General features: G+C 43.6%; 1 protein-coding gene and 1 long non-coding RNA gene across 2 annotated transcripts in view; both read left to right on the top strand.

Moving 5' to 3' along the window:
* LOC140065404 (uncharacterized) overlaps positions 1–16,765 on the top strand; it is a 106,033-nt gene that overhangs the window by 71,178 nt on the left and 18,090 nt on the right. Inside the window, exon 2 of the mRNA XM_072113022.1 lies at positions 11,207–11,297. The gene's annotated coding sequence lies outside the window, so the exon portion shown is untranslated. The remainder of the gene's footprint in view (positions 1–11,206; positions 11,298–16,765) is intronic.
* LOC140065458 (uncharacterized) lies at positions 8,812–9,996 on the top strand. The gene is made up of 3 exons (XR_011847925.1): positions 8,812–8,923; positions 9,279–9,436; positions 9,563–9,996. It is a non-coding gene; the product is annotated as an uncharacterized lncRNA (long non-coding RNA).

Raw genomic sequence — 16,765 nt, forward strand, 5'->3', positions numbered from 1 at the left:
TGACTACTACTTGTAATAGAGGAAATCTCCTCACAGGACAGCATGAGGACCTCAGTCCTATAGGGGGATGTGTTCTTGTTAAACCTTGTTCAAAATATTACGTTTTAGTCTTAAAGGGAACCTGTATTGGCCTAAAGAATCATTACCAGAATATTGTCAAGCAGCGTAAAATCTTCTAGTTTTTGTTTCTTCCATGGTCCAGTGTGGTGGCATCATCCTGAAAAGTGAGCTGGAAATTGGTTGTATAAAGTCAAGGAGGAGGAGTTTAACGCTGAAGTCAAGGTGGGGAGCACTGAGCACCTCCTCCTCTGTGATTGACATCATTTATTGGACTTTAGGAGATCTGGTTTGTGAGGTGCAAGACCATCAATTACATTGAAGGAGGGATTCTAAGGAAGAGAGAGCTTGATAACAGTGTTAAACTCTCCGCCTCCTTGACTTTATACAACCAATTTACATCCCATTTCAAAGTAGATTTTCTGAACGATGCCACCACACTGGGCCATGGAAGAAACAATAACTAGAAGGTGTTCGGCTGCTTGAAAACATACTGGTAATGGTTTATTAGGTGAATTTCTGCTGACAGGTTCTCTTTAATGAATAATTTCATATTCAAAACTAATCACTGCAGATCAGTAACCAATAACCTACCTTCCTGTAAAAGCGCTGTATGTACTTAACATCCTCACTGGTATCTGCACTGTTCTCTGTGATATCAGAGACGCTATTCCTGTCAGCAGCAGTGCCTTTTCCCTCATAACTGTGGATCACTGTGTCTCTTTGTAGAGTCTCCTGCACTCGCCTGTCTCGTTGTAGAGACTCTCCTGCACTCGCCTGTCTCTTTGTGGAGACTCTCCTGCACTCGCCTGTCTCTTTGTGGAGACTCTCCTGCACTCGCCTGTCTCTTTGTGGAGACTCTCCTGCACTCGCCTGTCTCTTTGTAGAGACTCTCCTGCACTCGCCTGTCTCTTTGTAGACTCTCCTGCACTCGCATGTCTCTTTGTAGAGACTCTCCTGCACTTGCCTGTCTCTTTGTAGAGACCCTGCATTCGCCTGTCTCTTTGTAGAGTCCCTGCACTCGCCTGTCTCTTTGTAGAGACTCCTGCACTTGTGTCTTTCTAGAGAGTCTCCTGCTCTCTCCTGTCTCTTTGTAGACTCTCCTGCACTCGCCTGTCTCTTTGTAGAGTCTCCTGCACTTGTGTCTTTTTAGAGAGTCTCCTGCTCTCTCCTGTCTCTTTGTAGTCTCCTACTCTCGCCTGTCTCTTTGTAGACTCGCCTGTCTCTTTGTAGTGTCTCCTGTTCTCTCCTATCTCTTTGTAGAGTCTCCTGCACTCGCCTGTCTCTTTGTAGAGAGTCTCCTGCACTCACCTGTCTCTTTGTAGAGTCTCCTGCACTCACCTGTCTCTTTGTAGAGTCTCCTGCACTCACCTGTCTCTTTGTAGAGAGTCTCCTGCACTCGTCTGTCTCTTTGTAGAGAGTCTCCTGCACTCGTCTGTCTCTTTGTAGAGAGTCTCCTGCACTCGTCTGTCACTTTGTAGAGAGTCCCCTGCACTCGCCTGTCTCTTTGTAGAGTGTGTCTTGTCTCTTCCTCCTCTCCTGTAGATGGATGTCTCTTCTCTCTCATCGTCTTCTCTGACTTTTACCTCAGAAACATCCCGAGTCTCTCACCTCACAGAATTACCTCAGAGCTTCTCTCTTCCCGCCTCCTTCTGATTCGTCACTTTTGTCCAGGGGGCGGAGTTATGTGCCTGACAAGGTTCACTGCTCCCATCAGTTAAGCTTGGTTGTGCTCACACACAACAAGAAACAGCTACATGACGGCTCAGAGGAACATAGGATAGTGAGAAGAGAAGACGTGAGAGAGATAGCAAACAGCTCAACAGCGCCACCTACTGTGTGACACAGAGACAGCCAGTGATATATACAGCATAGGAGTAGTAGTACTGTGCCCATATATACAGGAGAGGAGGAGTAGTACTATGCCCATCTATACAGGATAGGAGTAGTAGTACTGTGCTGTGTCCATACTTAAAGGATAGGAGTAGTAGTACTGTGCTGTGCCCATATATACAAGTTAGGAGTAGTAGTACTGTGCTGTGCCCATATATACAGGATAGGAGTAGTAGTACTGTGCTGTGCCCATCTATACAGGATAGGAGTAGTAGTACTGTGCTGTGTCCATACATAAAGGATAGGAGTAGTAGTACTGTGCTGTGCCCATATATACAAGTTAGGAGTAGTAGTACTGTGCTGTGCCCATATATACAGGATAATAGTAGTAGTACTGTGCTGTGCCCATGTATACAGGATAGGAGTAGTAGTACAGTGATGTGCCCATATATACAGGACAGGAGTAGTAGTACTGTGCTGTGCCCATATATACAGAATAGGAGTAGTAGTACTGTGCTGTACCCATATATACAGGATAGGAGTAGTAGTACTGTGCTGTGCCCATATATACAAGATAGGAGTAGTAGTACTGTGCCCATATATACAGGACAGGAGAAGTAGTACTGTGCTGTGCCCATATATACAGGATAGGAGTAGTAGTACTGTGCTGTGCCCATATATACAGGATAGGAGTAGTAGTACTGTGTCCATATATACAGGATAGGAGTAGTAGTACTGTGCTGTGCCCATATATACAGGATAGGAGTAGTAGTACTGTGCTGTGCTCATATATACAGGATAGGAGTAGTAGTACTGTGTCCATATATACAGGATAGGAGTAGTAGTACTGTGCTGTGCACATATATACATAATAGGAGTAGTAGTACTGTGCTGTGCCCATATATACAGGATAGGAGTAGTAGTGCTGTGCCCATATATACAGGATATGAGTAGTAGTACTGTACTGTACCCATATATACAGAACAGGAGTAGTAGTACTGTGCTGTGCCCATATATACAAGATAGGAGTAGTAGTACTGTGCCCATATATACAGGACAGGAGAAGTAGTACTGTGCTGTGCCTATATATACAGGATAGGAGTAGTAGTACTGTGCTGTGCCCATATATACAGGACAGGAGTAGTAGTACTGTGCTGTACCCATATATACAGGATAGGAGTAGTAGTACTGTGCCCATATATACAAGATAGGAGTAGTAGTACTGTGCTGTACCTATATATACAGGATAGGAGTAGTAGTACTGTGCTGTGCCCATATATACAGGACAGGAGTAGTAGTACTGTGCTGTACCCATATATACAGGATAGGAGTAGTAGTACTGTGCCCATATATACAAGATAGGAGTAGTAGTGCTGTGCCCATATATACAGGACAGGAGTAGTAGTACTGTGCTGTACCCATATATACAGGATAGGAGTAGTAGTACTGTGTCCATATATACAGGATAGGAGTAGTAGTACTGAGCTGTGCCCATATATACAGAATAGGAGTAGTAGTACTGTGCTGTACCCATATATACAGGATAGGAGTAGTAGTACTGTGCTGTGCCCATATATACAAGATAGGAGTAGTAGTACTGTGCCCATATATACAGGACAGGAGAAGTTGTACTGTGCTGTGCCCATATATACAGGATAGGAGTAGTAGTACTGTGCTGTGCCCATATATACAGGATAGGAGTAGTAGTACTGTGTCCATATATACAGGATAGGAGTAGTAGTACTGTGCTGTGCCCATATATACAGGATAGGAGTAGTAGTACTGTGCTGTGCCCATATATACAGGATAGGAGTAGTAGTACTGTGCTGTGCCCATATATACAGTATAGGAGTAGTAGTACTGTGCTGTGCCCATATATACAGGATAGGAGTAGTAGTACTGTGCTGTGCCCATACATACAGGATAGGAGAAGTAGTACTGCGCTGTGCCCATATATACAGGATAGGAGTAGTAGTACTGTGCTGTGCCCATAAGAAAAAGCATAGAGGCAGCACTCCAGGCTTATATTTATGCTTGAAAATGGCTCCATTGAGGAGCTGAAACGTTGGAGCTGGACTTCAGCCATTTATATTCGCTGGACTGTGTAGTGCTAATCCCTTATGTACAGGATAGGAGTGGTTCTGTATTCTCCCCATTTATATAAACGTAAAAATGAATTTAAAAAAATATCCAGAAGGGCTTTGCAAGAGATTTTTATCTAGGGCGCAAATCGCCCTGGACGAGAGCACACACTTAGAAATTGCAGAATCACAATCTTTTTACGCACGCATCCGCATTTATTAAACACAGAAATTCAGATTTCTACTAGTCCACCATGACGGCCACCTGGAGGATGCCCTTTGACCTCTGTGGGAACAGGAAAGAGAGAGGTTAAATGTCCCCTCCCAGAATCCTCCCACCAGTGTCTACCAAATAACCATAGCGGGATGGATGCAACTGTATTTATTTAGTATGTTAAGTCACACACAAGAATACAATAGAAAACAATAAGTTTTAGGGAGGGAATATATAGGCCGTCATGGTGGACTAGTGGAAACCGATTTACCTGTAGGTTCTAAATCAGAATTTCCACCCATCCCCCATGATGGCCACCTGGAGACTTATCAAATGAGATGATAAGTTAGGGTGGGATAACCGATTGGAACACCTTCCTTCCCAAGGCCAGATCTTTATTTTTTGGAATGTCCAGTCTGTAGTGTTTTGAGAACGCATTCTGGGAAGCCCAAGTTGCTACTTTGCAAATTTGGTCTAGTGTAGCTCACCTTCTTTCTGCCCACGAAGTGGACATGGCTCTTGTGGAGTGAGCCCTTATGTTCGATGGTACTGGCGAATTCTGGAGACTGTAGCATTTTGATATTGCCATCTTGAGCCATCTAGCGATAGTAATCTTGGATGCCTTTTTTCCCTTGTTGGGTCCCTGGAATTGAATGAAGAGGTTATTATCTACACGCCATGTTTCGGTGGATTGAAGGTATTTTAATACAATGCGCCCTACATCAAGCGTGTGCCTCCTTGGAGGATGTTGGGTTATTGCAAAAAGATGGCAGGACAATCTCCTAGTTTCTGTTGAAGTCCGAGACCACCCTAGGAAGAAAGGTAGATTCAAGAGTTATAATAATTCTATCATCAAGAATTCTTAGGTAATCCTCTTGTATAGAGATGGCTTGGAGTTCTCCTAGTCTTCGGGCTGAAGTTATAGCTATCAGAAAAATTGTCTTTAAAGGTCAGGTTTCTGATATCAGATTTTTCTATTGGTTCAAATAAACCTTTAGTTAAGGCATTGAGAACCAAGGTAAGATCCCAGGTAGGGGTTCTGGTAAGGACCTGAGGACGGATTCTAAGAGAGGCGGTTATGAATCTTTTTACCCACCTATTGTCCATAAAGCAGCAGTCGTGGAAGGCACCTAGGGCAGACACTTGTACCTTTAAGGTGCTTGTGGATAGTCCCTTTTCTAGTCCTGCTTGTTGAAACTCCAACACCTGAAAAATATTAGGGTTATCTTGTGATGGAGGTTTATCCCCACAAATTTTTTCCATATTTTATGATATATGGCAAATGTCACAGGTTTTCTACTTGCCTGCAGAGTGTTCACCACTTTTGAGGAAAGACCCTTCCTCATCAGGAGTTCCCTTTCAGGATCCATGCCGATAGGTTGAAGTAGTCCGGTCTTGGATGAAGGACTGGGCCTTGAAATAGAAGGTCGTTCTCTGGAGGAAGTAGGATGGGTTCCTGAAGAGCCATGGATCTCAGGAGAGGATAACATTTCTTTTTCCTCCAATTGGGGCAGATTAATATCACCCTGGCCCTGTCCATGTAGATCTTCCGTAGCGCCTTTGAGATCAGGGGAATTGGCGGAAAGGCATAGGCTAGTGGCTGGTCACAAGTATGGCTGAGTGCTTCCAGATTCGAGAATGGTTCTCTTGTGTCTAGAGAATAAAAAAAGATTGCATTTCGCGTTTTCTCTTGTGGCAAATAGATCTATAAGTGGATGCCCTCATAGGGTGATCAGTTTATCGTATATATCTCCTGCTTTAGGCACCACTCGTTTGGAAAGAGTGTCTTCCTGCTCAGAAAATCGGCTGTTATATTCTCTTTCCCGCGAAGATGAGTTGCAGATCGGGATAGGCAATTGTCTTCTGCCCATATGAAGATTTTTTGGGATAAAGCCAGTAGGTCTGGGGACCTGGTAACTCCTTGTCTCTTCAGATATAATACTGTGGTGATGTTGTCTGATAGTATCAGGTGTGTGTTCTTTAGGTGAGTCCTGTTGGAACTCAATGTCTTCCATACCACTTGTAACTCTCTGAAATTCGAGTATCTGTTACTGATCTCTTGTGTCCATTGGGTAGCTCCAGCGGCCTTGTTTGCCCTTTCCTCTAAAGCTATCCCTTTGGTCCTTGGGGCCATGAAAAAACTTCTTTTTGGTATCAGACTTGTATTCCGGAAATCCCATCTTCTTGTCTGCTGCTTTCTCTAGTATGGCATTGAGGTCTGGACCTAAGACAAACCGGAAAAGGGGACTCCACACAGTTTCGTCTTTGACGGATGTCTCCTCCCTATTGCTTTCGCAAAAGCACTCTCCTGGATGCGTTAGACCCCTTCTTTGGCCAAGAATCTGATAGATTCTGCTGAGGCATCTGCCAGAAAAGCAGCCGCCAGTTTAAGAAGAGGAATATTTTCTAAGATTATTTTTCTGGGTGTATGTTCCTTGACATGATTTTCCAGCTCCTTCAGCCATTAGAGTAGTGTTCTGGCTACAGAGTCTTCAAGTTCAGCATAGAGGTATCCCATGCTTTCTTAAGTAGTGCTACAGATTTCCGATCCATGGGATCGTGACGCTGGCCTGCATCTTCAAACTGTAAATCCATCTTTTTAGACACTTTAAAACCTGTACGTCTACTTTAGGACATGCATCCCAAACCTTTGAATCATTAGGTTCGAACAATAACCGTTTCCAGGAATTTTTGGAAACTGTTATCTTATTTTCTGGTTCCTGTTATTCTGTCGCAATCAGATCTTTAAGGGCGTCATTGACAGGAAAGACCCTTCTTTTGCTTCTCAGGCCTCCAAAGAGGTCCTTTTCTACTGATCTGGGAGGGATTGCGTCCTCGATATTTAGAGAATCCCTTACTGCTTTAAGCAGTTTCTTCATTTCCTCAATTGGAAAAAAATACCTGGCTTCCGAGTCCTGTAAATCAGAATGCATTGTTTATAGTCTTTATAGGAACAAGACCGAGATTCTGAAACATCTGAATCTGATGCAGGAGTGGCTAGGCTAGGGGGGGGACCCTGAAGAACCTGTGAGGTTGTAGCAAGAGATACGAACTTCTCTTCCATAAACTCTTTAATCTCATCCATAAAAGAGGTTTTTTTCATCTCTCAATAGCTTATCTATGCAAGATTTACATATAGTTTTTTTGTGCGTATCAGCTATTTCTCTGCTATACACACATTATACACACTCAGCTCTGCTATACACACATTATACACACACAGCTCCGCTATACACACATTATACACACACACAGCTCCGCTATACACACATTATACACACACACAGCTCCGCTATACACACATTATACACACACACAGCTCCGCTATACACACATTATACACACACACAGCTCCGCTATACACACATTATACACACACACAGCTCCGCTATACACACATTATACACACACACAGCTCCGCTATACACACATTATACACACACACAGCTCCGCTATACACACATTATACACACACACAGCTCCGCTATACACACATTATACACACACACAGCTCCGCTATACACACATTATACACACACACAGCTCCGCTATACACACATTATACACACACACAGCTCCGCTATACACACATTATACACACACAGCTCCGCAATACACACATTATACACACACAGCTCTGCTATACACACATTATACACACACAGCTCTGCTATACACACATTATACACACACAGCTCTGCTATACACACATTATACACACACAGCTCTGCTATACACACATTATACACACACAGCTCCGCTATACACACATTATACACACACACAGCTCTGCTATACACACATTATACACACACACACAGCTCTGCTATACACACATTATACACACACAGCTCTGCTATACACACATTATACACACACAGCTCTGCTATACACACATTATACACACACAGCTCCGCTATACACACATTATACACACACAGCCCTGCTATACACACATTATACACACACACAGCTCCGCTATACACACATTATACACACATAGCTCCGCTATACACACATTATACACACACATCTCTGCTATACACACATTATACACACACAGCTCCGCAATACACACATTATACACACACAGCTCCGCTATACACACACAGCCCCGCTATACACACATTATACACACACAGCTCCGCTATACAAACATTATACACACACACAGCTCCACTATACACACATTATACACACACAGCCCTGCTATACACACATTATACACACACAGCTCCGCTATACACACATTATACACACACAGCTCCGCTATACACACATTATACACACACAGCTCCGCTATACACACATTATACACACACACAGCTCCGCTATACACACATTATACACACACAGCCCTGCTATACACACATTATACACACACAGCTCCGCTATACACACATTATACACACACACAGCTCCGCAATACACACATTATACACGCGCAGCTCCGCTATACACACATTATACACACACAGCTCTGCTATACACACATTATACACACACACAGCTCCGCTATACACACATTATACACGCACAGCTCCGCTATACACACATTATACACACACAGCTCTGCTGCAGACTCTCTGTACATCCTGAGGTAACGCTGAACCCTCTGAGCAGAGAATCCTGTCAGACCTGGTCATGTGACCCCATGACTCCTCCCACACCCGGGGCTGATCACATGACTATGACATCATCACAGGTCCTGTATGTGGAGGCGGCTGTGGAGGAGGAGGTGTGTGAGTCTCTGTTGTTGATTCTGTCAAAAATTGCTCATAAAATCGTACATGAATCCCTTGAAAAAACAGATGCCATAACAGAAACCTGAGAAGCCCATTATAACCAATAAGATCTGTCCGGCTTTGGGGGAGCATCTTGTGAGATCTCAGTGATGTGTTGGTGACTTGGGTTCTGGTTTTCTATTCCTATGAAATGTGTTAAGATTTTGTAGACCACACAAGGTCTTCCCATAGAAAAGAGAAACCTAATTATCTGAACATTATTATTTCTCTGGGTGTTTTCCATTACTGTCAGTTGATATCTGTGTCTATAGGCTTGTCTTTGATTTTACATGGATTAATTTTCTTTAGATTCAGGTTCTTACAATATCTGATCGTCAACTGATAACTTGTCGGAAAGATAATTTTCCTTATTGACCAAAGAATCAAGGATGTACAGAGAAAGGGAGAAGAGGACGGAAAGGATATTCCAGCTCACCCTAGAGATTCTCTTCTATATTACTGGAGAGGTGAGAGATTGTGATGAGGTCACATTACATCATTATCTATGGGAATAACAGATGATAGGACTGGAGAGGTGAGAGATTCTGGAAATGTATGGAGGGAGATTTATCAATGTGTCTCTCCATAACCAGGATTACACAGTAGTGAAGAAGACCTCTAGTGGGCGCTGTCAGGCCCCTGTGTATGAAGGACGGGGGAGAACCCTGAGGCCAATCCCGGCTCCTCCACCTCACCCCCTGATACATGATGACATCAATGAGCAGAAGATCCTAGAAGTCACCCACAAGATGATGGAGCTGCTGACTGGAGAGGTGACACTGCTGGGAATGCTGGGACATTATACAGTAACGCTATGAAGGGATCTGGGTGATGACGGGATCATTGTGTGTGTCAGGTTCCTATAAGGTGTCAGGATGTGGCTGTCTATTTCTCCATGGAGGAGTGGGAGTATTTAGAAGGACACAAAGATGTGTACAAGGACGTCATGATGGAGGACCACCAGCCCCTCACATCAGCAGGTAATAGACAGGACTAAATCCACACGTCCTTTCATTATCTGTATGGAAAGAAGGAATTCAGTCTCTGGATGTGTCTCCTACAGGTAGATCCAGTAAGAGAACATCACCGGAGAGATGTCCCAGTCCTCTTTTTCTACCACAGGATTGTTCAGAGGAGAATCACAATCTTACACAGGATCATCAGGTAGATGGGGATGAGACATTCTGACATATTCTCTGATCTATATAATGGAACAATAAGTTATTGGGTTTACCTGGGTCTGTACATGTAGGCATCAAATAGTCCAAGATTGTCAGACCAAAACACAGTCGTGTTTACCAGCCCTTAAAGGGGTTTACCCCAGAAAGAAAGTTAAAAGAAACATGAGCAGCACTTGTGTCTCCTTATCCAAAAAGTCTTTATTTTCATGTCAACATCAGACAGACACACAGACACCGGGGTCTCAAGGTGACAGACTGTTTTGCCCATATAGCACTTTCTCGGACCTCCTATGTCCAAGGAGAAAGGTAACAGAACAGAATTTATAGTCTCAAATTTTAATCCCCTAGTAATTTTTCCACAGTAAAATTAGTTTTTAACCCTTTACTTTACAATGTTACTCGGTGTTATTGCTGTTTAGCTCCTATCACTCAGTGATGGTCAGTGTAAGATTCCAGATTGTGAGTGGGTACTCTCTCAGCAGACACTTCATAATCCCTGTAGCGTGTGCTGACAATGTGCTTAGATTATCAGGGTACAGTGAGATGAGACAAATTGGACTCGTGAGATGGATATAAGACAAAAACACACACAGATCTGCTGCCTCATGTATACAACACACAGTCAGCTCTGCTATGTTACCCCATCCCCCAGGATCATCTTGTCTGATCTAGAGTTTGTAGCTCCTCTGCAGCTGCTGCTGGACAGGAAGTGCCTGTGTCTGTAGTGTCTCTGCCTCCTCCTTTCCCCCTGTAGTACAAGAGAAGTTATTCATGAGAAAAATCCAACCATAGTCGGGAGTTTATGGTTATACCCAAAATATAAACTGCAGGACTGATAGAGACAAGTTGGACTTTTATCTGTGAGATGCAGCATTTTTGTTATTAACAGTGAATTAGACAACGTGTTATTTTGTTATCCTGAGTATATATAAGAAACTTGTCTTCGTGGGAGGAATAGCCCTTTAATAATGTATTTCTTATCATCTAAACTTGTCCTGTGACTTCTCCATCGTCTGGTGACGTCTTACAATATTTGTTTCTCAGTTTGTGTATCAGGATGAAGATGTGAAGAATATTACTGCTCCAGAGACATATGTGAGGGGCGATGAGCGATGTAAGGAGGAGATTCCTACAGGTAACTGCCCAGGTGAGTAGTAACCACTAGGAGATTGTGAAATGAAAGTGACCACTTAAAACTGAAATGTAGTCAAATCTTGGAGCTGGGTCTCTAGACGATGGCAGACCTGGTTTAAATTGGCAGGGTCAGTCTAAGCCTCCTTAGAGGTAAGTGAGATCTTATGCTTATCCCAAAGCTATGGCACAGCAGTTGAAGTCTGCACAACAACCTAGAGACCCAATATCATGCTTTTCTGATCCATGGTCTGACAGGTACTGGTAGATTGTAATCTATTTTGTCTCCACTTTATAATTACCGTATGTACTCAAGCTGAGTTTTTCAGCACAAAAAATGTACTGAAAAACCCGAACTCGGCTTATACTGGAGTAAAAGAAAACCTCACCTTTCCGGGGCCCCCGCCGGTCTTTTGTTCAATCCCTCAGGGACAGGTCCGTACGACGTCACAGGCTCTGACGTCAGCCGCCGCCACGGCAATAGTATTGTGTGTGCCGGCAACCAGCACACACTCTGATGTCAGCGTCGGGCGCTGCACGGACCTGCCTGACAGAAGACCTGCAGGGGGCCCCGGTAAGGTGAGTATTCACTTTATTTTTTTTAATAAACTGTCTGTATAACGGGGCAGGGGGTTGGCTGTATACTGGGGGAATGCTGGCTGGATATATACTGGGGCAGGGGGCTGGCTATGTAATAAGGCAGGGGTTGCCTACATACTCGGGCAGAGGGCTGGCTGTATTCTGGGGCAGGGGGTAGCTAGCTATATACTGTGGGGAGGTTGTGACCAATGCTTTTTCAGCTTATTCTGAAGTCAATAGGTTTTCCCATTTTTTTGTGGTAAAATTAGGGGCCTCGCCTTATATAGGGTATAGTATATACGGTACATTTTCTTACATGCCCTAAAATTTTTACGGAACATTTTCTCTAGAAAGGTTATGAAATATTAATATAATATAAATTAAAGAAAAGTAATTCTCTCTGCAGGTGACTCCACCAGGAGCTCAGAGGGACAACATTTTAAAGCAGAGGATCCTTACATCACACAAGAAGATCCTGAGGTTATCCCTGTTGCTCCCTCCGGCCTTCACAGCGACGAGCGATCATCTAAAACTTTCCTACACGATCGATCCTCTGATTCATCGCAGAGTGGTATGCAAATGAAAAGCTACAAAAGAGAACTTGTACCTCAAAGGCGTCACACAAGGGAGAAGCCATTTCCGTGTCCAGAATGCGGGAAATTTTTTACCCTCAAAAAATCTCTTGCCACACATCGGAAATTTCACTCGGGAGAGAAACCGTTTTCATGTTCAGAATGCGGGAAATGTTTTAACCAGAAAGGAGCTCTTCTTAGACATGTGAGAATTCACACCGGGGAGAAGCCGTTTATATGTTCAGAATGTGGGAAAGGCTTCATTCAGAAATCGGATCTTGTTACCCATCAGCTGACTCACAGACAGGAGAAGCCGTTTTCATGTTTACAATGTGGAAAATATTTCACCTGGAAATCCGGTCTTGTAAGACATCAGAAAAATCACACAGGAGAGAAGCCATATTCCTGTTCAGAATGTGGGAAATGCTTTGCCCTGAAGTCAGGACTTGTTATCCATCAGAGAATTCACACAGGGGAGAAGCCATATACATGCGCAGAATGCGGAAAAGGTTTCGCAGTCAAATCCAATCTTTATAAACATGAGAGAGCTCACACAGGGATACGTTTGTTTGCGTGTTCGGAATGTGGAAAAGGTTGTAATTCAAATTCGGATCTTATCAGACATCAGAGAATTCACACGGGGGAGAAGCCATATCCGTGCTTTGAATGCGGGAAATGTTTTGCTCATAAATTTAGTCTGTTGAAACATCGAAGGCTTCACGCAGGGAAATACCCATTTTGATTTGCTTAAACTTTTTTAGTTGACAAGTCACACAAGAAAGAAAAGAAATGTAATGGAAGTCACGTCCTACCCGGGGACAATAAAGTCACGTCATACCCAAAGTTATTTAAAGCTCTTAATAAATAATTTAAACAAAAATGAAATGCAATTACTTTATAATCCATTTAATACACCAACTTATTAACCAAGTGCAATACATATTTCTTGTTAAGATACAGAAAATAGAACTACATCTCAATCTTTTTACCAAATAAGATACTTAGGTTATACAGGAAGTCCCCTACTTAAGGACACCCGACTTACTGACGACCCCTAATTACAGACGGACCACTGTGACCTCTTTCTACGATTCCGTTCATGTGCCAATATGATGCACAACAAGACCCAATATTAAGGTTTTAAGAGGAACCGGCCCCCTCTCTTAGGGCATGAACTGTTGACTGGTAACCTAAAAAAAAATCACCTCCAAAATCATATGCAAATGAATGAGATGAGTCACTTTTAGAGGCTGGAAAAGGCTTCAGACGCCCCTATCATTGGATCTATAGTAACTAGAAGCAGGATTTTGGTATCATCTCTTAAATTAAACCAGAAAACCTCCAGATTTCATCAATCCAACGTATTTAATCATCTGTAATATGACTATTGTAGAGGGATCTGTACTGTAGTAAGCCACCATATTTATACCTCTTCAAGTAGTCTCCATTTATTGTCAACTGCGCTACAGGGTCAAGAGACGCAATGGCGGTCATTTACTAAGGGCCCGAATCCGTTTTTCCGACGGGTTACACGAATATTACCGATTTGCAACGATTTTCCCTGAATTGTCCCGGGATTTTGCGCACGCGATCGGATTGTGGCGCATCGGCGCCGGCATGCCCGCGGTGGAAATCGGGGGGGGGGGGGGGGGTAAGAAAACCCGACAGATTCAGAAAAACCACCGTATTTTAAAAAAAAAAAAAAAAGTGTCGCTTGACACGCACTTACCTGCACCCAGGGTAGGACGGTGAACTTCAGTGCACTCCGACGGAATTCAGCGCAGCAGCGACACCTAGTGGACATCGGGCGCACTACCTTAGTGAATCGCCTGAAGACCCGAATCTTCCACTGAGAACGCTGGATCGCGACAGGACCGGGTAAGTAAATCTGCCCCAATGAGACAATTATATGAAACAGGGAGGTTTTCTCGTGTAAACTGGGCTGAGGTTTGCAGAGTTAGTGTACAGGTCAGATGATGATTTGGCTGAGCTCCGCATAGGGGAGCTAGACAGGGGTGGTCTTTTATCTTGGGCTTTTCTCTTTTTTTTCTCTAATTTTTTTAACTTTTTTTGGTGCATTTGTATATTTGTGTCAAAACTTGCACCTTTTCAATGCGCCTATATGCACCCTATATGTGTTTAAAATCAGTGTGTGGGAGAATGAAATTGGAGCAAATCATGGTTAAAAAGTTGCAAATAAACTCCAGTCCCGATCGTGCGTATGAAGGGGTGCAGAAGAGTTTCGCCTCTTGTGCAACGTTTTAATAGAAAGTCCCAAATCACGGAATAACCAAAAAGACACATACAAATGCCCTGATTAAAGATAAATGACCCCCATGGAGTCACATAACCGGAATCAGGATTACCCAGACCAGATACAGGATAACAGAATGGGGGAGATTTATTAACGCATTTGCGCCACAATTCTGACGGCTTTGCGTCAAAAACACTGTCTAAAATGCCTTGCACCACAGTTATCAAGGCTTTTAGAGATTTTGTTGGCAGTTTCCTGACTTGCTTGATTAAGGGGGTGCGGCCTTCATAAGATGGGTGTGGCATCGTGAGAAAGGGGCTCGGCTTGTAGGAAATACTCCTTGCGCCCAAAATTCTGGCGCACAGTTTAGACCAACTAAAAGGAGGTCTAAAGTAGGAACTTACAGTCTTAAACTGCACCGGAATTCATCATCACAGTGATAAATGTGGTGCAGCAAAAGGCAAGTGTTTTCCTGCTAGAGACTGGCGGAATCTAAGAAACGTTGTTAAATCCCCCCAATATCATGCTCAGTGTGTTACAGCTCTGGGAGAAGGGCAGCGCAGCCCCAGATCTGTCAGTTCCCCCGGGGCTGCGTGATCCTTCTCCCGGAGCTGGGTCCTGCCGGAGTGGAGGAGCAGACCCCCCGGTAAGCTCCGCAGGGGGGTCCGATTCACGTGAAATTCCTCTGACATGGCGCGGTCAAGCATGACCGTGGCTTCTAAGGGGTTAACACTCGCGGCTCTGTTCAGTAGCCGGTGCCAGAAGCATGACGTTATAGTACTGCAAAATGCAGGAACACACCTCCCGCCATGCAGTACTATTACGTCATATGTCGGGAAGGTGTTAAAAAGTTAGATTCAGCTATAGCATGGAGTTCATTTAAGAGGACTTCTTTTTTTACATGATCCAAAAGTTACATAGTCATTGTGGTCTTACTAGACCTTGGTCTTACAGTGCATTCTCCTAAGCACAAATCTTAAGTGCACAATCTGAATTATACCACAATGAATCTGGAAGTGAACAAAAGTACTCTTTCTGTAAGTACTAGTCTAACTACAATTTCGAATCACTAATATTATGCTTTAAAAATTTTATTATATGAAAAGCAGATTCATACAAGTCCACATCTGCAAACTCTCCAAGACTCTCTTCCATATCCTTATGCAAGGAGGTAGAAACTGCTGCCACCTTCTATAACACCACATTCTCTACAGGATAGTATGATTTTTGGTGGACAGAGGGGTGTTTTGAACATTTTTGTAATGTACTTTATTAAGAAATCTTTCTTAGTTTTTATACAAACAGCCTGCAGTGCAGGGCCGCATATGAGAATGTTGCCTCAGGCGGCAGATGCCTGTGGGAGGAGGCGTAATATGGAGCCATAATATGGGCGATTTGGGTGGCCATTCCCGAATCGCCCTCATGAAAAATCAATCACATCTGTATCTTTAAGATACAGAGGCGATTGATGTACAGAGCGGCACAGCCTGTGTCGCTCTGTTATTCTGGAGGACCAGATGAAGAGGGGGCGAACTGCGGCGTGGGACAATGACAGGACTCGAGGTAAGTAACTGCTTTATTATTTTTGGAAATGGGCATATTATGAAAAGGGGAGTTATATATTATAGAAGGGGAGCTGTGTATAATAAGGCAGGTTGTATGTAATAAGGGAGGCCGTATATAATAAGGTGGGCTGTAAATAATAAGGGGGGCTTCTTCTTATATAATAAAGGGGCCTGCAATATTATATAATATGGGGAGCTGTATATAATATAAGGAGGGATTCATAGTATATAAGAAGGGAGGCCATATATAAGGGGGCTGCAAATTATATAATAAGGGGGGCTGCATATTATATAATAACGGACGTGTCAGGAGTACAGAGGTCTGTGGACCCTCTGGACCACTGTGGGAGATGGAGAGTACTAGCCGACACCTCGGAGCGGAGTCTAAGTGTCACCTGGTTTTCACCAGAGCCCGCCGCAAAGCGGGATGGTCTTGCTGCGGTGTGGTACTACCACGTCGTTCAACGGGTGTGACTTTGTCCATGGTGGCGGCCAAAGCGAAGTACAGAGTCGT

The sequence above is a fragment of the Engystomops pustulosus genome, chromosome 6 (assembly GCF_040894005.1).
Source record: "Engystomops pustulosus chromosome 6, aEngPut4.maternal, whole genome shotgun sequence".
Classification (NCBI taxonomy): domain Eukaryota; kingdom Metazoa; phylum Chordata; class Amphibia; order Anura; family Leptodactylidae; genus Engystomops; species Engystomops pustulosus.